This window comes from Cucurbita pepo, chromosome 4 (assembly GCF_057944985.1).
Source record: "Cucurbita pepo subsp. pepo isolate OVF chromosome 4, ASM5794498v1, whole genome shotgun sequence".
In the NCBI taxonomy this organism is placed as follows: Eukaryota; Viridiplantae; Streptophyta; class Magnoliopsida; order Cucurbitales; family Cucurbitaceae; genus Cucurbita; species Cucurbita pepo.
In genome coordinates, this window is record NC_141801.1 from 962,715 (window position 1) to 990,236 (window position 27,522).

General features: G+C 36.9%; 1 long non-coding RNA gene across 7 annotated transcripts; it reads left to right on the plus strand.

Moving 5' to 3' along the window:
- The first annotated feature begins 230 nt into the window (after nucleotides 1-230).
- On the plus strand, nucleotides 231-27,254 carry LOC111792551 (uncharacterized). 7 transcript variants are annotated; one of them, XR_015420680.1, is made up of 10 exons: nucleotides 231-511; nucleotides 1,224-1,350; nucleotides 2,330-2,400; nucleotides 3,251-3,409; nucleotides 3,807-4,033; nucleotides 4,354-4,474; nucleotides 4,969-5,073; nucleotides 5,154-5,226; nucleotides 5,365-5,447; nucleotides 26,802-27,254. It is a non-coding gene; the product is annotated as an uncharacterized LOC111792551 (long non-coding RNA). The 7 variants fall into 7 exon arrangements; XR_015420679.1 differs by having other exon boundaries at nucleotides 3,810-4,033; nucleotides 4,351-4,474; XR_002814806.2 differs by having other exon boundaries at nucleotides 233-511; nucleotides 4,351-4,474.
- The last annotated feature ends 268 nt before the right edge of the window (nucleotides 27,255-27,522 follow it).

Below are 27,522 nucleotides of genomic sequence, written 5' to 3' on the forward strand. Positions count from 1 at the left end.
TATAGTATAGTTTGAAATACCATTCATAATTTAATGAGAGGTGATATCGAGAAAATAAATGAATAAAATGTGAAAATTTGATCATCCGACCATGTTGAACGATATGTAATTTTAAACAATATATTACAAGTTATTGGATATTTTAAATTTAATGTTTATTTATTTTTTTTCTATTGAAAATTTATAATAAACTAATTTAATCTTAAAAAGAAAAAGAAAAAGGAAAAAAAGGGAAAGAAATGAAAACCCCCAAATTTCTCGGGACGCGGCGGCTGGGTTGGACAATGAATGCCCCCAGTCCAAGACGGGAGCTCTGTTCGTTGTGGCTTGCACAGAATTTCTCGCCGCGTCCTCATATTTGCCGATGGCTTCCTTCGCTGCTAGGGCCATTTTCCGATCCTCCTCCGGCAAGGCTACGGCTCTTCTGAGTGCCGGAGCCAGAGCGGGCTCGGCTCGTTCAACATTTCGCATTTCTTCCGAACGATCTTTCTCTCAGTGTGCTGTATGTAAGGTAATTTCCTCAACAGCATTTGATTTCAACGAAGTGTATTCAAACTAAATCAACTATAAAAACTGTGTGAGTTGAGTTAAGTGCGAGGATTGAGGATCGAGATAGGGTATTTGTGCGGATATAGATCTGAACAAACGTTGATATTGTTAGACGAACACGACTCTCCACATTGGTATGATATTGTCCACTTTGAGCATAAGCTCTCATGGCTTTGATGGCTTTGCTTTGGGCTTCCTCAAAAGGCCTCGTCCCAAAGCAAAGCCATGAGAGCTTATGCTCAAAGTAGACAATATCGTACCATTGTGGAGAGCTGTGTTCGTCTAACATGGTATTAGAGTCATGCCCTAAACTTAGTCGTGCCAATAAATTGGTAAATCCTCAAATGTCGAACAAAGGACTCTAAAAGAAGAGGAGTCAATCCTCCTCGAAGGCAAAGTAAAAAATGACTAAGACTCCTTAGAATCGAGTCTCGATTAAGGGGAGACGTACTTTGTTCGAGGGGAGGTGTTGGATGATGAAATCCCACATCGGCTAATTTAGGGAATGATCATGGGTTTATAATCAAAGAATACTATCTCCATTGGTGCGAGGCCTTTTGGGGAAGCTCAAAGTAAAGTCATGAGAGATTATGTTCAAAAAGTGGACGAGTCATGTTCGTCTACTAACAAATATGAGTAGAAAATAAGGTAGTAATGTTTTTCTTTCTGTGAAGGATTCCAGTTGAAATGAGCTTGTGTGTGGAGTCCATGTTTCCGCTCCATTCTGCTACTTCTTCGGCATTGATGACTCCGATGATGCATGCTGTCTCTCGCCATAGTTATGGTTGGCTTTCGGAAGAGGTACTTTCAATCTCTTCTTGTTCCTCTAGTGGTTTCTAGGAATTGGACTAAGTTATGATCCAACTGTATCCATTTTCATGCTCGGCAATCATACTAGGATGAATTTTTACTCTTTTCAATCTTCTTATGCTGCGAGTTTGTTGTTTGAGTTTCTTATTATTGTTGGTATGAATTAAAACCTGCTCGGTTAGTTGAATAGCTTTGTTAGTTACTTGGATTGCCTTTGTTATGCACAACACATTGGAATACTATCTCCATTGGTACGAGATCTTTTAGGGAAACCCAAAACAAAGCCATGAGAGCTTATGCTCAAAGTGGGCAATATCATACCATTGTGGAGAGTCGTGTTCGTCTAACAGACCCAACTGTAGCCATTTTCATGCTCGGCAATCATACTAGGATGAATTTTTACTCTTTTCAATGTTCTTCTTATGCTGTGAGTTTGTTATTTGAGTTTCTGATTTTTGTCGGTATGAATTAAAACCTGCTCTGCTAGTTGAATAGCTTTGTTAGTTACTTGGATTGCGTTTCGTTGGAGGATAACCTGTGATATACACAATTGATCCTTCAAATTTGGACATTAGAATGCAGGAAGAGTACTTGTTCTTCTACAAGAAACATGAACATTTGGTTGTTTTCTTATGTCTTTCCAATGCCTTTCATCTCTTTTAAAAGAAAATATTTCCTATGCCTTTCATCTCTTTTAAAAGAAAATATTTCCAATGAGAATTTGAGTTTATCCTTTCCATCCAACTCAAATTATAGGAATTGAATGGGGATGAATTAGTATTTCGAGTTGGATTGAGTTGGGTTATTTTTCCTGAACCCAAACTGACTCGGTTCGGTTTTGGGTTCATAGGACAAAAACCTCGGGTTGACCCGAACCAAACAAATGGTATAAAATGCATACGTAAAAAGTCAAGCATATTCACGAGTTTGACAAAGTGGTAATTTGAGCTTACTAGAAATACTTTTGTAGGCTGTGGGCCCGACACCTAAAATTGTGGACACCAAATTGGATGGATAAAAAGGAGGGATAAAAAATTAGAGGTAATTTTAAATTATTTATTATGCCAGTTGCAACATTATATACTTCTTATTTTTATGATAATTTTAAAAAATTCATCTATACTTTAATTTTTTTTAGAGTAACCAATTATAATAAGTGTTCAATATTTTATTGTTGTTTATATATATTTTTTTAATGATTATAGATTGATACGGGTTTGTTTGTAGTACTTCCATCGAATAATTATGAATTGTTAATTAATAAATTTTTTTAATTTTTTTTAGAAGAAAGTTAACAACCAGACAACCCAACCCGAGAATAGAGGTTGGATTGTAAAATTTTTTGGGTTGAATTACCAATCCAACCAACCAAAAAAATCCCTCAACCGAACCGAACCGAACCAAGTACATCCCCACCTAAATTTTTGTATTTTACCAAGTTCACGTGACATTTTTTTTTATTTTAAAATAATATACATACATGTCTTTTTCTCTTCCCCTCAACCCTTCTCATTTTGTAAAGAACTCAACTTTTTTTTAGTGGAAACTCTAAACTAACTCCATGTGGTGTCGTGTTTAAATTGTGATTTCAAATATTTATTTTTTTAAAAAATTATTTTAATAATATTTAAAGTATTGAGCAGCATGTGAAAAAAAAAAAAAAAAAAAAAATCAAAATAAAATCAGAAAAATCCCGAAAACTACGGAAGATGAAGAAATCGGTTAAATTACCTAGCCGTTGGTATCGTTGACCGTTTTCCACGGTCAAAGTCAAATGGTCTTCATAGCCGTTACCCCGCTTATTCGGATGCCAGCTGTCTCGGCCCCCCGCGGGGATCATATATATCCCTCTCGCACTCACACTCGCACTCACACTCACACTCTTCTTCAGGACATTCTCGCACTAGAATCAGAGAGCTCCATCAACGGCCTCTTCCCTTCTGAACGTCAGTTGCCGAATTCAAACGCTAGATAATTACCAAGCAATCGGAGGAAGAGAGAGCAGAATCGAAAGGAGTTTCTCGCCTGATCTCGGTGATGAAAAGTAGAGGTAATGTAATTTGATTTCAGCCTTTAGTTTTATGGGTAATTTGGTCTTGAATACTCTGTTTTGTGTTGAAATTTTAAAGGCGCAGTCGGCTACTCCGATTTAGGGGTTTATTGGAGAAATTCAGATGTTATTCTGATTTAGGGTTCACTCGAGCTACTTCAGAGGTTAATTCAAGGATCGGATCGTTCTTTTTCTTTTTTGCTTGTTATCGACACCTTTTGTAATTTTCGTGGTTTCGATTATGGAGGATTAGGGCGTTTTTAGTAGGTTCATTGTTCGTTCTCATGGTAACGTGATTATGTCTTGGATTCTTCGTTTCATTCCCCATCATCTTCTATCTCTTCTCTGTGTGGGGAGCCAGGGAACAAACCTGATATTCAAATTTATGTGTTGGCAGAAGAGAAGAGAACGGCGAACTCTCATGTCATTGAGATTGGTTCCGATAACAGAGTGGGGAGGAACAAAGCAGTTACTCTTGATGAAGTGATTGCTTGGGCAAAAGAAGACCAGTTGGTCCTGTCATTGAGGCCGAAGTCAGACGCTCGATCATTACCAGGCCATCGGAGGAAGAGAGAGCAGAATCGAAAGAAGTTTCTCGTCTCGTCTCGGTGATGAAAAACAGAGGTAATGCAACTTCATCTCAGCCTTTAATTTTATGGGTAGTTTCGACTTGACTCTGTTCTGGGTTGAAATTTTAAGGGCACAGCCAACTATTCCGATTTAGGATTTTAATGTGGAGAACTTCAGAGGTTAATCAAACAATTGTTCTTTTTTTTTTGCCTGTTATCGACACCTTTTGTATTTTCCGTGGTTTCGATTACAGAGAATTAGGCGTTTTTAGTCGATTTTGGACTCTTCGTTTCATTCCCCGTCATCTTCTATCTCTTCTTTGTGTGGGGAGCCAGGGGACAAACCTGATATTCAAATTTATTTGTTGGCAGAAGAGAAGAGAACGACGAACTCTTATGTCATTGAGATTGGTTCCGATAACAGAGTGGGGAAGAACAAAGCAGTTGGTCCTGTCAATTCAGGCCGGTGGGATTTTCGCATCTGCTAGGAATACTGGTATGATTCCAAGCCCAAGGCTGTGAAGTTGAATTTACGTATTTACGTTTTTGGGGTCATATGAAGTAATTGTTGTTTATAAGTTTATTTTTAGTTTTTATAATTGTTGTTTATACTGGTATGATTCCAAGCCCAAGGCTGTGCACTTTTTTTTTTAAAATTTTTTTTTTATAATTTGCATGTGATTTCAGCATAAATGAAGGGTTTTAATATAATTTCTGGACTAATTAGTCGTAAGGCCCTCATAGTTGAGTTGAGTTGAGTGTTTGTTTCAAAGCTAGCCAAAACATTTGAGATCGAGGTTGAGGTTATCTTGTTGTTACATGCATTTGTGCATACACTTACATTATGGAAAAAATACATTTAAGAGTTTCAAACAAGTATATTTTATGATTGATGAAATTTGTTACGTTGAATCATTTTGCTTTTCAACCACTTGAGTTTTGAGAATGAGCTTTTGGATTCTGAATTTTCTCTTACGAACATTCCTCTAGGGTCATGATGATGAACGATATGAGATATATACTAGTGCCTGGATCAATTTTTGAGACTGATTTGAGTCTTGGGTAATGATGGCAATCAATTTGTTGAAATCGAAGGTACCTTCTTTGTTCAACTTACTGATTTGTCTGAATCAGATCAATGCCTAATTATTTTTTTCATTAATGATATCATGCAGGACGGTCCGGTTCATGTAAAGTTTGTTGTAAACAATTAGGGATCCATGAAATATAACCACACAACCCACTAAGGTAAGCCATTGCTTTTACAAAACTTTTGTCATTCTATTTACAGGTCAAACTTTAACAAAAATAGTTTGACATTATTGTTCATATTTTATTTGCTATTGGAGAAGATTTTGATTAATAACCATGTTATGAAAATTTCAGATAGAAATCGAGAACATAGATGAAGATAATGAAGTTGAGGTCAAGGAATCAAACTCTGATTGCTACATTCAACACTCCATCACGTAAGAAATTTTCTATTTGACATCATAAACTACCTTATGTGTTGCCTAGATCTCACGATAATTACGTTATTGGCAACGTTGTGGTCCTAATAGTGTTAGATTCCTATATTTAATCTTTATTATATCTTTGTTTTTTCTGTTTGATGTTCTTTGTGTTCTACTAATATCATGTTTTTGGTTCAAGAGTAAACTATTAGTTAAAGTTGAAAGGGTTCATGAGTAAGAAATTAAATTACGTTTTTCTATTTTATGAGTGTTTTAGGTAGTTAGTGAAACCGAGTGAAAAACCATGCAACTATAATGAACCCCATGAATCTATCTCAACATTCCAATTTCCAAAGAGATAATGTAAAACTCAACGATAAAAGAATCCCATTTCAAATCAAACAACTAAGAGCACATCATTGGTCATTACATACTCCACATTCAGCATAAGAGAAACAAAATTCAGAAGAATCGTTCATGAATAAGAGACAATGATGAGTGGTGAGGTGAAGAAAGAGAAAAATAGGAGAAAGGGATGGAAAATTAGGGCTGGTGCAGACTCATCGGGGCATCGGGAAGGGAAGGCTAGGGCATAGAGAGCACTCTGAGTTTGTCCTTTCCTCTCCATTTCAGTTTCATCCCCCTTCATTTTGTTTGTTTGGCTTATGACTAGGCTTTCTCCAATGTTTCATTGCCACATCATCAATATAACAATTTATTCTCATTATCCTTCCTAGGTCAAGGATTAAGCTTGTAAAACCAAGAAAAAAACATAAGGCGTTTAGTTCTCAAAGAACCAGTCTTGTACAAGAAGGAACAAAAGGAACATCTAAGATACGACTTTGAAGGAACAACCTTGATTATGTCAAGGTTTGTTGAGCGTAAAGATGATAAGTTCTATGAGATATAAGGAAACACAAGGATGACCAAGGAAGACTTGTCAATCTCAACAAAGGATATTGAGAAGACACTCAAAAGGAACAAATGCTGGAACTAGAAAACGCCTTAAGGCATAAGTTAAGAACTAAATACTACAACGGCTAATCATAAAGATTATGGAAGGCCAAAGGTAGTTACAAGATTAAGGAAGGTCTTGTAATACCAAGAAAAGAAGAACTTAAGAACTAAAAAAACCCGACTTGTATAAGAAGGAATAAAAGGAACATGTAAAATATGACATTGAAAGATGAAAAGCTCTACGATATAAGGAAACACAAGGATGACCAAGGAAGACTTGTCAATCTCAACGAAGGATGTTGAGAAGACACTCAAAAGGAACAAATGTTGGAACTAGAAAACGCCTTATGACAAAAGTTAAAAACTAAAGGCCACAAGGGCTGATTATAAGGATTATGGAAGGCCAAGAGTAGTTACAAGGATTAAGGAAAGCTTAGTAATACCGAGAAAAGAAGAACTTAAGACCCAAACAATCCGCCTTGTACAAGAAGGAACGAAAGAAACATCTAATGTAAGACTTGTCAATTTCAACAAAGGATGTTGAAAAGACGGTCAAAATGAACAAATGCCGAAACAAGAAAATGTCTTAGGGCATAAGTTAAGAACTAGAGCCTACAAGGGCTAATTGTAAGTATTAAGAAAGGCCAAGGGGAGTTACAGGGATAAGAAAAGACTTGTAATACCAAGAAAAGAAGAACTTAAGACCTTAAGACCCAAAGAACACAGGTTGTACATAAAGGAAAAAAAAATACATCTAATATAAGACCTGACAATCTCAACAAAGGATGTTGAGAAGACAATCGAAAGGAACAAATCTTGGAACAAGTACACACCTTAAGACATAAGTTAAGAACTAATGGCCACACGGGCTGATTATAAGGATTATGGACAACCAAGGGATTTTACAAGGATTAAGGAAGATACCGAGAAAAGAAGAGCTTTAGACCCAAAGAACCAATTAAGGACTAAAGACCACAAAGACTGATTATAAGGATTATGGATAGCCAAGGAATTTTACAAGACTTGACAATCTCAACAAAAGATGTTGAGTAGACAGTCGAAATGAACAAATCTTCGAACAAGTACACACCTTAAGCCATAAGTTACGAACTTACAGCCACAAGGGCTGATTATAGGGGTTATGGACGACCAATGGATGTTACAAGGATTAAGAAAGATACCGAGAAAAGAAGAGCTTAAGACCCAAAGAACCAATTAAGGACTAAAGACCACAAAGACAAATTATCAGGATTATAGACAGCCAAGGAATTTTACAAGACTTGACAATCTCAACAAAGGATGTTGAGAAGACAATCGAAATGAACAAATCTTCGAACAAGTACACACCTTAAGCCATAAGTTTTGAACTTACAGCCACAGGGGCTGAGTATAAGGATTATGGACGACCAAGGGATGTTTCAAGGATTAAGGAAGATACCGAGAAAAGAAGAGCTTAAGACCCAAAGAACTAATTAAGGACTAAAGACCACAACGGCTAATTCAAAGGATTATGGACAGCCAAGGAAATTTAAAGGACTTGACAATCTCAACAAAGGATGTTAAGAAGACGATTGAAAGGAACAAATCTTGGGACAAATACACACCTTAAGCCACAAGTTAAGAAGTTACGGCCACAATGGCTGATTATAAGGATTATGGACGACCAAGGGATGTTTCAAGGATTAAGGAAGATATCGAGAAAAGAAGAGCTTAAGACCCAAAGAACTAATTAAGGACTAAAGACCACAACGGTTGATTCTAAGGATTATGGACAGCCAAGGAACTATACAAGACTTGACAATCTCAACAAAGGATGTTGAGAAGACATCGAAAGGAACAAATCTTGCAATAAGTACACACCTTAAGACATAATTTAAGAACTAACGGCCACAAGGGCTGATTACAAGGATTATGGACGACCAAGGGATGTTACAAGGATTGAGGAAGATACCGAGAAAGGAAGAGCATAAGACCCAAAGAACCAATTAAGGACTAAAGACGACAAAGGCTTATTATAAGGATTATGGACATCCAAGGAATTTTACAAGACTTGACAATCTCAACAAAGGATGTTGAGAAGACAATCGAAAGGAACAAATCTTGGAACAAGTACACACCTTAAGCCATTAGTTAAGAAGTAACGGCCACAAGGGCTGATTATAAGGGTTATGGACGACCAAGGGATGTTTACAAGAATTAAGGGAGATTTCGAGAAAAGAAGAGCTTAAGAGCCAAAGAATCAATTAAGGACTAAAAAAGGGAGATTTCGAGAAAAGAAGAGCTTAAGAGCCAAAGAATCAATTAAGGACTAAAGACCACAAAGGCTGATTCAAAAAGATTATGGACAGCCAAGGAACTTTACAAGATTTGACAATCTCAACAAAGGATGTTGAGAAGACAATCGAAAGGAACAAATCTTGGAACAAGTACACACCTTAAGACATGAGTTAAGAACTAACGGCCACAAGGGCTGATTATAAGGATTATGGATGACCAAGGGATGTTACAAGGAGTAAGGAAGATACCGAGAACGGAAGAGCATAAGACCCAAAGAACCAATTAAGGACTAAAGGCCACAAAGGCTTATTATATAGATTATGGACAGCCAAGGAATTTTACAAGACTTGACAATCTCAACAAAGGATGTTGAGAAGACATTCAAAAGGAACAAATCTTGGAACAAGTACGCACCTTAAGACATAAGTTAAGAACTAACGGCCACAAGGGTTGATTATACGGATTATGGACTACCAAGAGATGTTACAAGGATTAAGGAAGATACCGAGAAAAGAAGAGCTTAAGGCTTAAAGAACCAATTAAGGACTAAAGACGACAACGCCTGATTATAAGGATTATGGACAGCCAAGGAATTTTATAATTCTTGACAAGCTCAGCAAAGGATGTTGAGAAGACAATCGAAATGAACAAATCTTGGAACAAGTACACACCTTAAGCCATAAGTTAAGAAGTAACGGCCACAAGGGCTGATTATAAGGATTATGGACGATGAAGGGATGTTACAAGGATTAAGGAAGATACCGAGAAAAGAAGAGCTTAAGACTCAAAGAACCAATTTGGGACTAAAGACCACAAAGACTGATTCTAAGGATATTGACAACCAATGTATTTTACAAAGACTCGACAATCTCACGAAAGGATGTTTAGAAGACAATCGAAATGAACAAATATTTGAACAAGAAAACACCTTAAGCCATAAGTTAAGAACTAACGGCCACAAGGGCTGATTATACAGATTATGGCGACCAAGGAATGTAAAAAGGATGAAGGAAGAAACAGAGAAAAGAAAAGCTTAAGACCCAAAGAACCAATTAAGGACTAAAGACCACAAAGACTAATATAAGGTTTATGGACAACCAAGGAATTTTACCAGATTTGACAATCTCAACAAAGGATGTTGAGAAGACAATCGAAAGGAACAAATCTTGGAACAAGTACACACCTTAAGACATAAGTTAAGAACTAACGGCCACAAGGGCTGATTATAAGGATTATGGACGACCAAGGGATGTTACAAGGATTAAGGAAGATACCGAGAAAGGAAGAGCATAAGACCCAAAGAACCAATTAAGGACTAAAGACCACAAAGGCTTGTTATATGGATTATGGACAGCCAAGGAATTTTACAAGACTTGACAATCTGAACAAAGGATGTTGAGAAGGCAATCGAAAGGAACAAATCTTGGAACAAGTAAACATCTTAAGACATAAGTTAAGAACTAGCAGCCACAAGGGCTGAGTATAAGGATAATGGACGACCAAGGGAAGTTACAAGGATTGAGGAAGATACCGAGAAAGGAAGAGTTTAAGACCCAAAGAACCAAACAAGGACAAAAGACCCCAAAGACTTATTTTAAGGATTATGGACCGCCAAAGAATTTTACCAGATTTGACTATCTCAACAAAGGATGTTGAGAAGACAATCGAAAGGACCAAATCTTGGAACAAGTACACACCTTAAGCCATAAGTTAAGAAGTAACGGCCACAAGGGCTGATTATAAGGATTATGGACGAGGAAGGGATGTTACAAGGATTAAGGAAGATACCGAGAAAAGAAGAGCTTAAGACTCAAAGAACCAATTTGGGACTAAAGACCACAAAGACTGATTTTAAGGATTATGAACCGTCAAGGAAATTTACCACACTTAACCATCTCAAAAAAAGATGTTGAGAAGACAATTTAAAGGAACAAATCTTGAAACAAGTACACACCTTAAGCCTTAAGTTAAGAAATAACACGGCCACAAGGGCTGATTATACGGATTATGGACAGCCACAAGGGCTGATTATACGGATTATGGACGACCAAGGGATGTTACAAGGATTAAGGAAGATACCGAGAAAAGAAGAGCTTAAGACCAAAAGAACCAATTAAGGACTAAAGACCACAAAGACTAATATAAGGTTTATGGACAGCCAATGAATTTTACAAGACTTGACAATCTCAACAAAGGATGTTGAGACGACAATCGAAATGAACAAATCTTGGAACAAGTACCCACTTTAAGACATAAGTTAAGAACTAACAACCACAAGGGCGGAGTATATGGATTATGGACGACCAAGGGATGTTACAAGGATTTAGGAAGATACCGAGAAAGGAAGAAATTCAGACCTAAAGAACCAATTAAGGACTAAAGACCACAAAGACTTATTTTAAGGATTATGGACATCCAAAGAATTTTACAAGACTTGACAATCTAAACAAAGGATGTGGAGAAGACAATCGAAAGGACCAAATCTTGGAACAAGTACACACCTTAAGCCACAAGTTAAGAACTCACGGCCACAAGGGCTGATTATAATGGTTATGGACGACCAAGGGTTGTTACAAGGATTAAGGAAGATACCGAGAAAAGAAGAGATTAAGACCTAAAGAACCAATTAAGGACTAAAGACCACAAAGACTGATATAAAGTTTATGGACAGCCAAGGAATTTTACAAGACTTGACAATCTCAAGAAAGGTTGTTTAGAAGACAATCGAAAGGAACAAATCTTGGAACAAGTACACCCCTTAAGAATAACGGCCACAAGGGCTGATTACAAGGATTATGGACGACCAAGGGATGTTACAAGGATTAAGGAAGATATCGAGAAATGAAGCACTTAAGACCAAAAGAACCAATTAAGGACTAAAGATCACAAAGACGGATTATAAGGATTATGGACAGCCAAGGAATTTTACAAGACTTGACAATCTCAACAAAGGATGTTGAGAAGACAATCGAAAGGAACAAATCTTGGAACAAGTACACACCTTAAGCCATTAGTTAAGAAGTAACGGCCACAAGGGCTGATTATAAGGGTTATGGACGACCAAGTGATGTTTACAAGAATTAAGGAAGATTTCGAGAAAAGAAGAGCTTAAGAGCCAAAGAATCAATTAAGGACTAAAGACCACAAAACTGATTCAAAAAGATTATGGACAGCAAGGAACTTTACAAGATTTGACAATCTCAACAAAGGATGTTGAGAAGACAATCGAAAGGAACAAATCTTGGAACAAGTACACACCTTAAGACATGAGTTAAGAACTAACGGCCACAACGGCTGATTATAAAGATTATGGACGTCCAAGGGATGTTACAAGGAGTAAGGAAGATACCGAGAAAGGAAGAGCATAAGACCCAAAGAACCCATTAAGGACTAAAGGCCACAAAGGCTTATTATATAGATTATGGACAGCCAAGGAATTTTACAAGACTTGGCAATCTCAACAAAGGATGTTGAGAAGACATTCAAAAGGAACAAATCTTGGAACAAGTACGCACCTTAAGACATAAGTTAAGAACTAATGGCCACAAGGACTGATTATACGGATTATGGACTACTAAGAGATGTTACAAGGATGAAGGAAGATACCGAGAAAAGAAGAGCTTAAGGCTTAAATAACCAATTAAGGACTAAAGACCACAACGGCTGATTCTAAGGATTATGGATAGCCAAGGAATTTTATAATTCATGACAATCTCAACAAAGGATGTTGTGAAGAAAATCGAAATGAACAAATCTAGGAACAAGTACACACCTTAAGACATAAGTTAAGAACTAACCGCCACAAGGGCTAAGTATAAGGATTATGGACGACCAAGGGATGTTACAAGGATTAAGGAAGATATCGAGAAAAGAAGAGCTTACTAACCAAAGAACCAATTAAGGACTAAAGACCACAAAGATTGATTATAAGGATTATGGACAGCCAAGGAAATTTACAAGACTTGACAATCCTCATGAAAGGATGTTGAGAAGCCTATTGAAAGGAAAAATCTTGGAACAAGTACACACCTTAAGAAATAAGTTAAGAACCAACGGCCACAAGGGCTGATTATAAGGATTATGGATGATGAAGAGATGTTACAAGGATTAAGGAAAATACCGAGAAAAGTAAAGCTTAAGACTCAAAGAACCAATTTGGGACTAAAGACCACAAAGACTGATTCTAAGGATTATAGACAACCAAGGAATTTTACAAGACTTGACAATCTCAAGAAAGGATGTTTAGAAGACAATCGAAACGAACAAATCTTGGAACAAGAAAACACCTTAAGCCATAAGTTAAGAACTAACGGCCACAAGGGCTGATTATCGGATTATGGCGACCATGGGATGTTACAAGGATTAAGGAAGATATCGAGAAAAGAAGAGCTTAAGACCAAAAGAACCAATTAAGGACTAAATACCACAAAGATTGATTATAAGGATTATGGACAGCCAAGGAAATTTACAAGACTATCAATAAAGGATGTTGAGAAGACTATCGAAAGGAACAAATCTTGGAACAAGTACACACCTTAAGCCATAAGTTAAGAACTAATGGCCACAAGGGTTGATTATAAGGGTTATGGACGACCAAGGGATGTTACAAGGATTAAGGAAGATACCGAGAAAAGAAGAGCTTAAGACCCAAAGAACCAATTAAGGACTAAAGACCACCACAAATATAAGGTTTTATGGACAGCCAAGGAATTTTACAAGACTTGTCAATCTCAACAAGGGATGTTGAGAAGACAATCGAAATGAACAAATCTTGGAACAAGTACACACCTTAAGCCATAAGTTTCGAACTTACAGCCATAAGGGCTGATTATAAGGGTTATGGACAACCAAAGGATGTTACAAGGATTAAGGAAGATACCGAGAAAAGAAGAACATAAGACCCAAAGAACCAATTAAGGACTAAAGACCACAAAGACTTATTTTAAGGATTCTGGACAGCCAAGGAATTTTACAAGACTTGACAATCTCAACAAAGGATGTTGAGAAGACAATCGAAATGAACAAATCTTGGAACAAGTACGCACCTTAAGACATAAGTTAAGAACTAACGGCCACAAGGGCTGATTATAAGGATTATGGACGATGAAGGGATTTTACAAGGATTATGGAAGATACCGAAAAAAGAAGAGCTTAAGACTCAAAGAACCAATTTGGGACTAAAGACCACAAAGTCTGATTCTAAGGATTATGGATAACCAAGGAATTTTACAAGTCTTGATAATCTCAACAAAGGATGATGAGAAGACAATCGAAAAGAACAAATCTTGGAACAAGAAAACACCTTTAGCCATAAATTAAGAACTAACGGCCACAAGGGCTGATTATACGGATTATGGACGACCAAGGGATGTTACCAGGATGAAGTAAGATACCGAGAAAAGAAGAGGTTAAGACTGAAATAACCAATTAGGGACTAAAGTCCACGAAGACTGATTATAAGGATTATGGACTGCCAAGGAATTTTACAAGACTTGACAATCTCAACAAAGGATGTTGAGAAGACGATTGAAAAGAACAAATCTTGGAACAAGTATACACCTTAAGACATAAGTTAAGAACTAACAACGACAAGGGCTGAGTATAAGGATAATGGACGACCAAGGGAAGTTACAAGGATTGAGGAAGATACCGAGAAAGGAAGAGTTTAAGACCCAAACAACCAAATAAGGACTAAAGACCTCAAAGACTTATTATAAGGATTATGGACAGCCAAAGAATTATACAAGACTTGTTAATCTCAACAAGGGGATGTTAAGAAGACAATCGAAATGAACAAATCTTGGAACAAGTACACACCTTAAGCCATAAGTTTCGAACTTACAGCCACAAGGGCTGATAATAAGGGTTATGGACGACCAAGGGAAGTTACAAGGATTAAGGAACATACTGAGAAAAGAAGAGCTTAAGGCCCAAAGAACCAATTAAGGACTAAAGACCACAAAGACTTATTTTAAGGATTCTGGACAGCCAAGGAATTTTACAAGACTTGACAATCTCAACAAAGGATGTTGAGAAGACAATCGAAATGAACAAATCTTGGAACAAGTACACACCTTAAGACATAAGTTAAGAACAAATGGCCACACGGGCTGATTACAAGGATTATGGACGAACAAGGGATGTTACAAGGATTAAGGAAGATACCGAGAAAAGAAGAGCTTAAGACCCAAAGAACCAATTAAGGACTAAAGACCTCAAAGAAGGATTATAAGGATTATGGACAGCCAAGGAAATTTACAAAACTTGACAATCTCAAGAAAGGATTTTGAGAAGACAATCGAAATGAACAAAACTTGGAACAAGTACCTCGAGCCATAAGTTAAGAACTAACGGCTACAAGAGCTGATTATACGGATTATGGACGACCAAGGGATGGTACAAGGATTAAGGAAGATACTGAGAAAAAAAGAACTTAAGATCCAAAGAACCAATTAAGGAGTAAAGACCACAAAGATTGATTATAAGGATTATAGACAGCCAGGAAATTTACAAGTCTTGACAATCTCAAGAAAGGATGTTGAGAAGACAATCGAAAGGAACAAATCTTGGAACAAGTACACACCCTAAGCCATAAGTTAAGAAGTATTGGCCACAAGGGCGGATTATAAGGATTATGGACGATGAAGGGATGTTACAAGGATTAAGGAAGATACCGAGAAAAGAAGAGCTTAAGACCCAAATAACCAATTAAGGACTAAAGACCACAAAGACTGATTATAAGGATTATGGACAGCCAAGGAATTTTACAAGACTTGACAATCTCAACAAAGGATGTTGAGAAGACAATCGAAAGGAACAAATCTTGGAACAACTACGCACCTTAAGACATAAGTTAAGAACTAACGGCCACAAGGGCTGATTATAAGGATTATGGACGATGAAGGGATTTTACAAGGATTAAGGAAGATACCGAGAAAGGAAGAGCATAAGACCCAAACAACCAATTCAGGACTAAAGGCCACAAAGGCTTATTATAAGGATTATGGACATCCAAGGAATTTTACCAGACTTGACAATCTCAACAAAGGATGTTGAGAAGACAATCGAAAGGAACAAATCTTGGAACAAGTACACATCTTAAGACATAAGTTAAGAACTAACGGCCACAAGGGCTGATTATAAGGATTATGGACGACCAAGGGATGTTACAAGGATGAAGGAAAATACCGAGAAAGGAAGAGCATAAGACCCAAATAACCAATTAAGGACTAAAGACCACAAAGGCTTATTATATGGATTATGGACAGCCATGGAATTTTACAAGACTTGACAATCTCAACAAAGGATGTTGAGAAAACATTCGAAAGGAACAAATCTTGGAACAAGTACGCACCTTAAGACATAAGTTAAGAACTAATGGCCACAAGGGCTGATTATACTTTTTATGGACTACCAAGGGATTTTACAAGGATGAAGGAAGATACCGAGAAAAGAAGAGCTTAAGGCTTAAAGAACCAATTAAGGACTAAAGACCACAACGGCTGATTCTAAGGATTATGGACAGCCAAGGAATTTTATAATTCATGACAATCTTAACAAAGGATGTTGAGAAGACAATCGAAAGGAACAAATTTTGGAACAAGTACACACCTTAAGCCATAAGTTAAAGAAGTAACGGCCACAAGAGCTGATTATAAGGGTTATGGACGACCAAGGGATGTTACAAGGATTAAGGAAGATACCGAGAAAAGAAGAGCTTAAGACTGAAAGAACCAATCAAGGACTAAAGACCACAAACACTGATTATAAGGTTTATAGACAGCCAACTAATTTTACAAGACTTGACAATCTCAACAAAGGATATTGAGAAGACAATCGAAATGAACAAATCTTGGAACAAGTACACACCTTAAGACATAAGTTAAGAACTAACAGCCACAAGGGCTGAGTATAAGGATTATGGACGACCAAGGGATGTTACAAGGATTAATGAAGATACCGAGAAAGGAAGAGCTTAAGACCCAAAGAACCAATTAAGGACATAAGACCGCAAAGACTGATTCTAAGGTTTATGGACAGCCAATGAATTTTACAAGACTTAACAATCTCAAGAAAGGATGTTGAGAAGACGATCGAAAGGAACAAATCTTGGAACAAGTACACACCTTAAGCCATAAGTTAAGAACTAACGGACACAAGGGCGGATTATAAGGATTATGGACGACCGAGGGATGTTACAAGGATTAAGGAAGATACTGAGAAAAGAAGAGCTTAAGACCGAAAGAACCAATTAAGGACTAAAGACCACAAAGACTAATAAGGTTTATGGACAGCCAATGAATTTTACAATACCTTACAATCTCAACAAAGGATGTTGAGAAGACAATCGAAATGAACAAATCTTGGAACAAGTACACACCTTAATACATAAGTTAAGAACTAACGGCCTCACGGGCTGAGTATAAGGATTATGGACGACCAAGGGATGTTACAAGGATTAAGGAAGATACCGAGAAAAGAAGAGCTTAAGACTTAAAGAACCAATTAAGGACTATAGACCACAACGGCTGATTCTAAGGATTATGGACAGCCATGTTATTTTACATGACTTGACAATCTCAAGAAAGGATGTTGAGAAGACAATCGAAAGGAACAAATCTTGGAACAAGTACACACCTTATGCCATAAGTTAAGAACTAACGACCACAAGGGCTGATTATAAGGATTATGGACGATGAAGGGATTTTACAAGGATTAAGGAAGATACCGAAAAAAGAAGAGCTTAAGACTCAAAGAACCAATTCGGGACTAAAGACTACAAAGACTGATTCTAAGGATTATGGATAACCAAGGAATTTTACAAGACTTGACAATCTGAACAAAGGATGTTGAGAAGACAATCGAAAGAACAAATCCTCGAACAAGAAAACACCTTTAGCCATAAGTTAAGAAGTAACGGCCACAAAGGCTGATTATACGGATTATGGACGACCAAGGGATGTTACAAGGATTAAGGAAGATACCGAGAAAGGAAGAGCATAAGACCCCAAGAACCAATTAAGGACTAAAGACCACAAAGGCTTATTATAAGGATTATGGACATCCAAGGAATTTTACCAGACTTGACAATCTCAACAAAGGATGTTAAGAAGACAATCGAAAGGAACAAATCTTGGAACAAGTACACACCTTAAGACATAAGTTAAGAACTAAATGCCACAAGGGCTGATTATAAGGATTATGGACGACCAAAGGATGTTACAAGGATTAAGGAAGATACCGGGAAAGGAAGAGCATAAGACCCAAAGAACCAGTTAAGGACTAAAGATCACAAAGGCTTATTATATGGATTATGGACAGCCAAGGAATTTTACAAGACTTGACAATCTCAAGAAAGGATGTTGAGAAGACGATCGAAATGAACAAATCTTGGAACAAATACACACCTTAAGCCATAAGTTAAGAGCTAACGGTCACAAGGGCTGATTATAAGGATTATGGACGACCAATGGATGTTACAAGGATTAAGGAAGATACCAAGAAAAGAAGAGCTTAAGACTGAAAGAACCAATCAGGGACTAAAGACCACAAACACTGATTATAAGAATTATGGACAGCCAAGGAATTTTACAAGACTTGACAATCTCAACAAAGGATGTTGAGAAGACAATCGAAAGGAACAAATCTTGGAACAAGTACACACCTTAAGATATAAGTTAAGAACTAACAGCCACAAGGGCTGAGTATAAGGATTATGGACGAGCAAGGGATGTTACAAGGATTAACGAAGATACCGAGAAAGGAAGAGCTTAAGACCCAAAGAACCAATTATGGACTAAATACCACAGACTTATTTTAAGGATTATGGACAGCCAAAGAATTTTACAACACTTGACAATCTCAACAAAGGATGTTGAGAAGACAATCGAGAGGAACAAATCTTGGAACAAGTACACACCTTAATACATAAGTTAAGAACTAACGGCCTCACGGGCTAATTAGAAGGATTATGGGCGACCAAGGGATGTTTACAAGGATTAAGGAAGATTCCGAGAAAAAAGAGCTTAAGAGCCAAAGAATCAATTAAGGACTAAAGACCATAAAGACTTATTATAAGGATTATGGACAGCCAAGGAATTTTACCAGACTTAGGAAGATACCGAAAAAAGAAGAGCTTAAGACTCAAAGAACCAATTTGGGACTAAAGACCACAAAGACTGATTCTAAGGATTATGGATAACCAAGGAATTTTAGAAGACTTGACAATCTGAACAAAGGATGTTGAGAAGACAATCGAAAAGAACAAATCTTGGAACAAGAAAATACCTTTAGCCATAAATTAAGAACTAACGGCCACAAGGGCTGATTATACGGATTATGGCGACCAAGGGATGTTACCAGGATGAAGTAAGATACCGAGAAAAGAAGAGGTTAAGACTGAAATAACCAATTAGGGACTAAAGACCACGAAGACTGATTATAAGGATTATGGACTGCCAAGGAATTTTACAAGACTTGACAATCTGAACAAATGATGTTGAGAAGACGATTGAAATGAACAAATCTTGGAACAAGTACACACCTTAAGCCATAAGTTTAGAACTAACGGCCACAAGGGTTGATTATAAGGATTATGGATGACCAAGGGATGTTTCAAGGATTAAGGAAGATACCGGAAAAAGAAGAGCTGAACCAATTAAGGACTAAAGACCTCAAAGACTGATTTTAAGGATTATGGACAGCCAAGGAATTTTAGAAGACTTGACAATCTCGACAAAGAATGTTGAGAAGACAATCGAAACGAACAAATCTTGTAACTAGTACACACCTTAATCCTTGACAATCTCAACAAAAGATGTTTGGAAGACAATAAAAAAGAACAAATGTTGGAACAAGTAAATGCCTCAAGGCTTAAATTAAGGACTAAAAAGCCATAAGGGCTGATGATAAGGATTATAGATGGCCAAGCGTAGTTAAAAGGATTAAGGAATGCTTTGTAATACCAATAAAAGAAGAGCTTAAGACCCAAAGAAGTCGCCTTATACAAGGAGGATTAAAAGGAACATCTAAGCTACGAACTCGAAGCAACAACGTTAATTCTGCTAAGGCTTGTTGAACATAAAGACGTTATGCTCTACGATATAGGGAAACACAAGGAAGACTTGACAATCTCAACTAAGGATGTTGGGAAGACAATCAAAAGAAACAATTGTCGGAACAAGTACTTGCCATAAGGACTAAAGGCCACAAGGGCTGATGATAAGGATTATGGACGGCAAGAGATGTTATCAGGATTAAGGAAGACCTTGTAATGTCGAGAAAAGAACTTAAGACCCAAATAACCCCCCTATTCATGAAGGAACAAAATGAACATCTAAAAATGCAATCTTGATAGAACAATGTTAATTATGTCGATGTTTGTCGAACATAAAGATGATAAGCTCTACGATAGAAGGAAACACAAGGATGACCGGTGAAGATTTGTCAATCTCAACAAAGGATGTTAGGAAGATAGTCCAAAGGAACAAATGTCAGAACAAGTACATGCCTTTAGACATAAGTTAAGAACTAAGTGTTACAAGGGTTAATTATAAGGATTATGGAAGACCGATGTAGTTACAAGGATTAAGGAAAACCTTGTAATACCAAGAAAAGAAAAACTTAAGACCGAACGAACCTGCCTTGTACTAGAAAGAACAAAAGGAACATCTAAGATAAGACTTGATAATCTCAACAAAGGATGTTGAGAAGAGACAGTCAAAAGAAACAAATGTCATTACAAGTACATGACTTAAGGCTAAGACATAAGTTAAGAACTGAATGTCACACTAGCTAATTATAAGGATTATGGACAACCAAGGGTAACTACAAGGATTAAGGAAGACCTTGTTATACTGAGAAAAGAAGAATTTAAGACGCAAAGAATTCGCCTTGTACCAGAAGAAACAAAAGGAACATCTAAGATAAGACTTGACAATCTCAACATCTAGTCAAAAGGAACAAATGTTGGAACACGTACATAACTTAAGGAATAACCAAAGAACTTAAGGCCACAAGGGCTTATAATAAGGATTATGCAAGACCAAGAGTAGATACAAGGATTAAGGAAGACTTTGTAATATCGAGAAAGAAGAACTTATGACCCAAAGAACCCGTTTTTTACAAGAAAGAATAAAAGGAACATCTAAGATACAACCTTAAAGGAACAACGTTGATTATGTTAAGGCTTGTTAAACATAAAGACAATAAGTTCTAGGATATAAGGAAACACACTAATCACCAAGGAAAACTTGACAAACTCAACAAAGGATGTTAAGAAGACATTCAAGAGGAACAAATGTTGGAACTAGAAAATGTCTCGAGGGATAAATTCAGAATTATTAAAGGCCACAAGGGCTGATTATAAGGATTATTAACGGCGAAGGGTAGTTACAAGGATTAAGGAAGGCATTGTAATACCGATAAAAGAAGACTTAAGAACCAAAGAACTCGCTTGTACATGATGAAAAGGAACATCTTAGCTACGACCTTTATGGAACAACGTTAATTATGTTAAGGCTTCTTAAACATAAAGACGATAAGCTCTACAATATAGGAAACACAAGGATGACCAAGACAATCTCAACAAAGGATGTTAAGAAGACAGTCAAAAGGAACAAATACCGGAACAAGTACATGCCTTATGGCATAAGTTAAGAACTAAAGGTCACAAGCGATTATGGATAGCCAAGGGATGTTATAAGGATTACAAAAGGCTTTATTTTATCGAGAAAAGAAGAATTTACGACTAAAAAAACTTGCCTTGTACAAGAAGGAACAAAAGGAAGACCTAAAATAAGACTTGACAATCTGAACAAAGGATATTGAGAAGGCAGTCAAAACGAACAAATGTCGGAACAAGTTCATGCCTAAAAGGAACAAATGTCGGAAGAAGTTCATGCATTAAGGCATGACCAAAGAACTTAAGGCCACAGGGCTGATTAGGCCAAGAGTAGATAGAGATATTAAGGAAGACCTTGTAATGCCTAGAAAAGAAGAACTTTCGACCCAAAGAACCCGACTTTGTACAAGAAGGAATTAAAGGAACATCTAAGATACGACCTTGAAGGAACAACGTTGATTATGTTAAGGCTTTTTGAACATAAAGATGATAAGCTCAACGATATAAGGAAACACAAGGATGACCAAAGAAGAACAACGGATGGTTAGAAGACACTCAAAAGGAACAAAGGTTGGAACAGGCATAAGTTAAGAACTAAAGGCCATGAGGGCTGATTATAAGGAATTTGGATGGCCATGGGTAGTTCTAAGGATTAAGGAAGACCTTATAATACCAAGAAAAGAATAACTTAAGACCCAAAGAAACCCGCCTTATACAGGAACAAAAGGAACATCTAAAATACGACCTAGAAGGAACAATGTTGATTATGTCAAGTCTTGTTGAATATAAAGTCAAGAAGCTCTAAGATATAAGGAAACACAAGGATGATCAAGGAAAGACTTGGTAAAAGGCAAGAACTAAAGGTCACAAGGGTAGATTATAAGGACATGCGGGGAGAAGTTCAAACCTATAAAAGGAACCTCAATAAACTTGGAAGGACCAAACTAAGGACAAGTAGCCTTAGACAAGATAAGAACTGTTAACTTTCAGGGACGAAAGTTTTTAAGAGGGGGAGAATTTGGAAGACACCAAGATTAAAACACTCAAGTGGGTTTAAGGAGCCCAAACAAGTTTCCCTAATTCGAGTTCCATGGTCCTTGGAGGGAAGATTTTTTTAAAATTCCAATTGGAGACTACTATCGAGTTCTTCAAAATTAAAGAGCCATAGTTAACCATTTTGCCCCAAATCAATTCCTACACCTTCTAAAGAGTTTCCTAACAAGTTTCATAAAGGATCCGAGAGTTGAGGTGGGCCCAAACAAGTTTCCTTAATTCGTGTTCCATGGCCCATGAAATGAGGAATTTTTGAAATTCCAATTGGAGGCTACAAGAAAATCCGTCCGTCCAAATCCGTTCTATTGACTTTTGGGCTGCCAAAGATGAGTTTTCATGAAAACCACGAAGCTAAAGGAGGGTCTAGATCAGACGGAATCGAAGAAAGTTCATTACGGGCCAATTTGGTGCAAAATTGGGAGTAATCCAAAATTCAATAACTTATTGCGTTAGCTTTGTGGCAATGAGAGAGATTTTTCATGAAGAAATTGGGAGCTAAAGATGTCCATATTGTTCTACTCAATAAACTTAAGAATCTGGTGGAAAATGATTAAGAAATCGAGAGATTCAAACTTGAAATTGGGAGCATCCACACGAATTCATTCTTCCAAAACTATTTTTTGAGCATGAGGGGAAGAAGATCAAGAGATTTCATGAAGGAATCGGGGTGAGATAAGGTCGGATGGTCCCAACCAGTAAGAATTTTTTTTTGTTTTGATTCCATGAGGATTAGTTTTCTACGAACTTCTATGGTTAATAACTTGAGCTACATGCATGCTAAGATATGAAATCAACCTATTCTCTTCGTTGATTTACAACTTTCGTGAAGAAATTAAGGCAAAAAAACCCTTGTATGTGGAGAATGCTGTTTTTAGGTGAAGGATCACTGGCACGAATCGTCTTCTTCCACTCTCAATCAAAGAAGACGATGACTTGCCAGTTCAATTGAACTAGTCACATACTCCTAAAATGTGACCTTCCTTTGTTTTCCTCGAATCCTTCCAAATTGGTTCTCATGAAATTCTTTTTGATTCCTACCTAAAAAAAGACTTATGTATGACCTTAAGGTTAAGGATAATTATGCAAGGAACTAGATCATGTTTGGGGTTTAAGCCAAGGTTTGAAGGAAATGACAAATCTACCCCTAAAGACCCTTAATAAGGATTTGTGATCTTTCTAGAACTTCAAGGAACATGTTATGATCTTTACGATCCCATGAAATGTTTATGACTTATGAGCTTAGATTAGAGCTTAAGAATTCATGGCAAATCTACCCCTAAAGACCCTTAATAAGGATTCGTGATCTTTCTAGAACTTCAAGGAACATGTTATGATCTTTACGATGCCATGAAATGTTTATGACTTATGAACTTGGATTAGGGCTTAAGAATTCATGTTAAGATTTATGCCATGATTGTGTCATAAGCATAACCTTGGAGAAAGAAACCAAGAACCCATGAGACTAAGAAAATACTCGAAGGACAAGAACCAATAAAAGAGTACAACACAAGCCCTAAGCTCACCGAGACTTAAGGACATAAAAGACATGAAATGTGATAAAGAACTCATACATGGTATTAAAAGGATTAGAATATGTTTGAGGTATGAACCATGATTCAAGTAGTAAAAAACTAAAATACCCCTAATGACCTCCTTATAAGAATGCATGAGGCTCAAGGGTTATGTTATGGCATGTTTGATGTTATGAATAACTTATGAGGACAATATGACAACACAAATGAAGTTAGGGTGTGTTACAAATATGCATTACTATCGATTAGCCCTTAAATTTCAAGTAATCAAGGGCCTTGTAATCAAGATCCTAAGGCCATGAATCTAGTAAGTAAGCTTTAGACTAGCCCTTCATTTTCAAGTAATTGGGATGCTACTATAAGGGTCATGAATCAAGTAAGTATGCTTGAGGTTAGTCCTTGATTTTCATGTAGTTAGTATGTTACCCGAAGACCATGAATCAAGCTAAGTAAACATGCTTGAGGTTATCTCGTGATTTTTAAGTAATCAAGATGCTACCCTAATGTCACGAATCAAGTCAAATAAGAAAGTTTTAGGTTAGCTCTTGACTATTCCCTAGAATTTAATTGTTCACAAGCTTCTTAAATCATGACCAAATCATCAGCTCAGTAGCAAGACATAATTTTACTGCGGATCAATAGCCAATTCACTGTGATTACAGTAGACTTTATGATGCTTTGACGTAAGAACTCATTTTATTAAGGAATGCATCACAAAATAATAGTGAAAGTCAGAGAGGATTCTACTAATACACTAAGTTGTAAATGATTCGATGGCAAGAGCATACAGGAGTGAGCATGCACAAATATATATAGAATAAACATGTATACCGAGTCAATCTACCAATGAATACAGACCAAAACATAAAACATAATAAAGACAAAACAAAAGCAGTGCCTGAAGTTAGTAACATGTTGGTTACATTTTTATCCCAGAAAAATAAAAATAAAGAAAATATGCTTTAACCCAAAATAATTAAATTATAATGTTGGTTGTGTTGTAGGTTCAACCGTGCAAAAATCATCTCTTTTGGCTTTCAAATCTTTCTAACATTGCCAAAGAATTTCCTTGTATTGCTCACATCACAGGTGGTTTGCATTCATCTTTCTGTCTATAAACTCTGTAACAAAGATGGTTTTCAATCTACAAAGGTTGAGTGTCACATCCTAGTTCTATGCTCATCCTAGTTCTATGCTCCCAAGTTCTTTGACACTTATAGTCTAAAAAATGCCATTGTTTTTGGTTCCATTCAAACATAGTGAATGCATTTTACAGTTATACCATTGTTTTTGGTTCCTCCAGACTATAAAAGAAAAAAAATCTACTAATCCAAAGTCATGTAAAGCTAAAAATATATATAGTAATGTTTTTTTTTTTTTTGTACAGGATGCTGTGAAATCTGTTTTGTACAGATTGATTATTTGACCCTTTATAGAGATCTTGCTGACCTGATTATTTATAAAGAAAGAAACCAAAGGGAAATTAATTTTTTAAGAAATGCATTGATGAGAATTGAGTTTTTTGAGTTCTCTGAGAAGCGTTGAAGAAGAGAGGGAAAATGAGGTATTTTGGGAAAACCAAAAGCAAAACCACGAGAGCTTTATGCTCAAAGTGGACAATATCATACCATTGTGGAAGTCGTGGTTTCTAACATAGTATCAGAGTCAAAAGTGACGAGTGTTGAACAAATGGTGTACTTTATTCGAGGGCTCCAGAGAAAGGAGTCAAACCTCGATTAAGGGGAGGCTCTTCGAGGACTCCATAGGCCTTAGGGGAGGCTCTATGGTGTACTTTGTTTGAGGGAGGAGTAGTCCCACCTTGGCTAATTAAGAGGAAGATCATAGGTTTATAAGAAAGGAACCCTATCTCTATTGGCATGAGGCCTTTTGGAAAAACCAAAAGCAAAACCATGAGAGCTTATGTTCGAAGTGGACAATATCATACCATTGTGGAGGTCCTGGTTCCTTTCAACCCCAATCTGCATCATTGTCGGTTTGCTAATAATGCATGAAATCTGTGGATGTGTATGTGTATGTGTTACAAGCCTTAAGATAACATATTTTTCTTGATTTAAGTACAGAACATTCTCACCGACATAGGTTCTTGATTAATTAAACTCATTTGACAAAGCTTTATGTTTCTGTTGGCCAAGAAATTCCAGTATTTAGATATAAAAATACCGCTTTTAGATGTTGTCTGCATCAGATAATGAGATTGGTTTGGTTTTTTCCATGTTTTCTAAGGCTTCTCCAACTTCTTCACTGTAATCTGGATCCATTAGCCATAGAGATTAAACTATTCACGGTAGGAGACAGAACTGATGTGTTTGAGTTGAGATCCTAGGAGTGGTAGCTTCAACTGATAGTGACCTTCCTTAAGTACCTCTTGTAGCATTACTTCCCTTGTTGCCTTGTCCTTGACAAAACAGTCCTTTTTTGAGCTAAACGAGCAACAGTCATAAGATTTTGAGTGATTTGAGGAACGTAAGAAACTTTTGAGTCTATTCCCATTCTACCTACAGAGGCCATTATCATGATATTCAGACATATTCAACAGTGAAGCAGTAGCCCCATTCAGCCAAAGAAAGATAGTGGTGAGTTGACAGAAATGAGCACTACAAGTTCCAGATCAGTTCTTAGCTATTGTTCTTGAGATAATGACATGATGGATTGTTAGATTAGGATTCTTAGCTATTGTTCTTGAGAAATGACATGATGGATTGTTAGAGCTGGTGTTCTTTTTCGAATAGCGTAATCAAAGTATAGTGTTGAACAAGTTAGCGTAACTATTGAATTCTATGTGCTCAATTGGATGAACTTTTTGAATTAGATTGTGCTACTTGATGCTAGGACGTTGTTCGAAGATGTTTTTGCTGGGATTGACCCATGGTTAGATCCCTAGGCTTACGTTTGTTTCATGAATCTCAGGTACTCATACATCTTGTTTATTCCCTTTTAAGATTTTTGAAAAATTACAAGTACGAGGAAGGAAGAAGGCGCATGGGCTTAGGCGCTAGTCCGCGAGTGGGCGAGGGAACCTTGGCGTGTGGCAGCATGTGTGGGCGTATGAGAGCATGTGCGGGCACATGGCTTAACCCATTTCATCCGGTTCGACTTCTGTTTACATATTCTTTAGTCCTTCAATACTAACCTTAAAAATTATTAATGGAAGGATTCATCAGTGGAATTTTGAAGCAATTAAGTAGCCGCTTTGAGTTTGAACTTGTAAATGGTTATGAGCATGTTCATTATGTAATTGGAGGTTCAAGATTCACGACTATTTCATCTACGTACTTGACATTGAATTTGACATTGAATTTGAGGATACTAATTGTAATGTTTAATCAGTGTTTAATGATGATATGTAATGTTTAATGATGATATGGATTCCATTGCGACAATGCCCGTTACTAAGTTAGATGAGCTGATGCACAGGTATTTGGTCATGCTGTTCAGTCAGGTTTGCATGTCTTTAATGTTTAGTTTGTGTAGCCATTGACTACTAGACTGCATAGGAAGATCTACGGTGGACAGACATTTGCCTTTTATTTGGAATGGACTCGTGGGGCCTTCATGGTGGATTGCTTTATAGAAATGTCGTGCAATTATGAATTAAAAATGCTAATGGAGAGACTTATGTAGGGCTTCG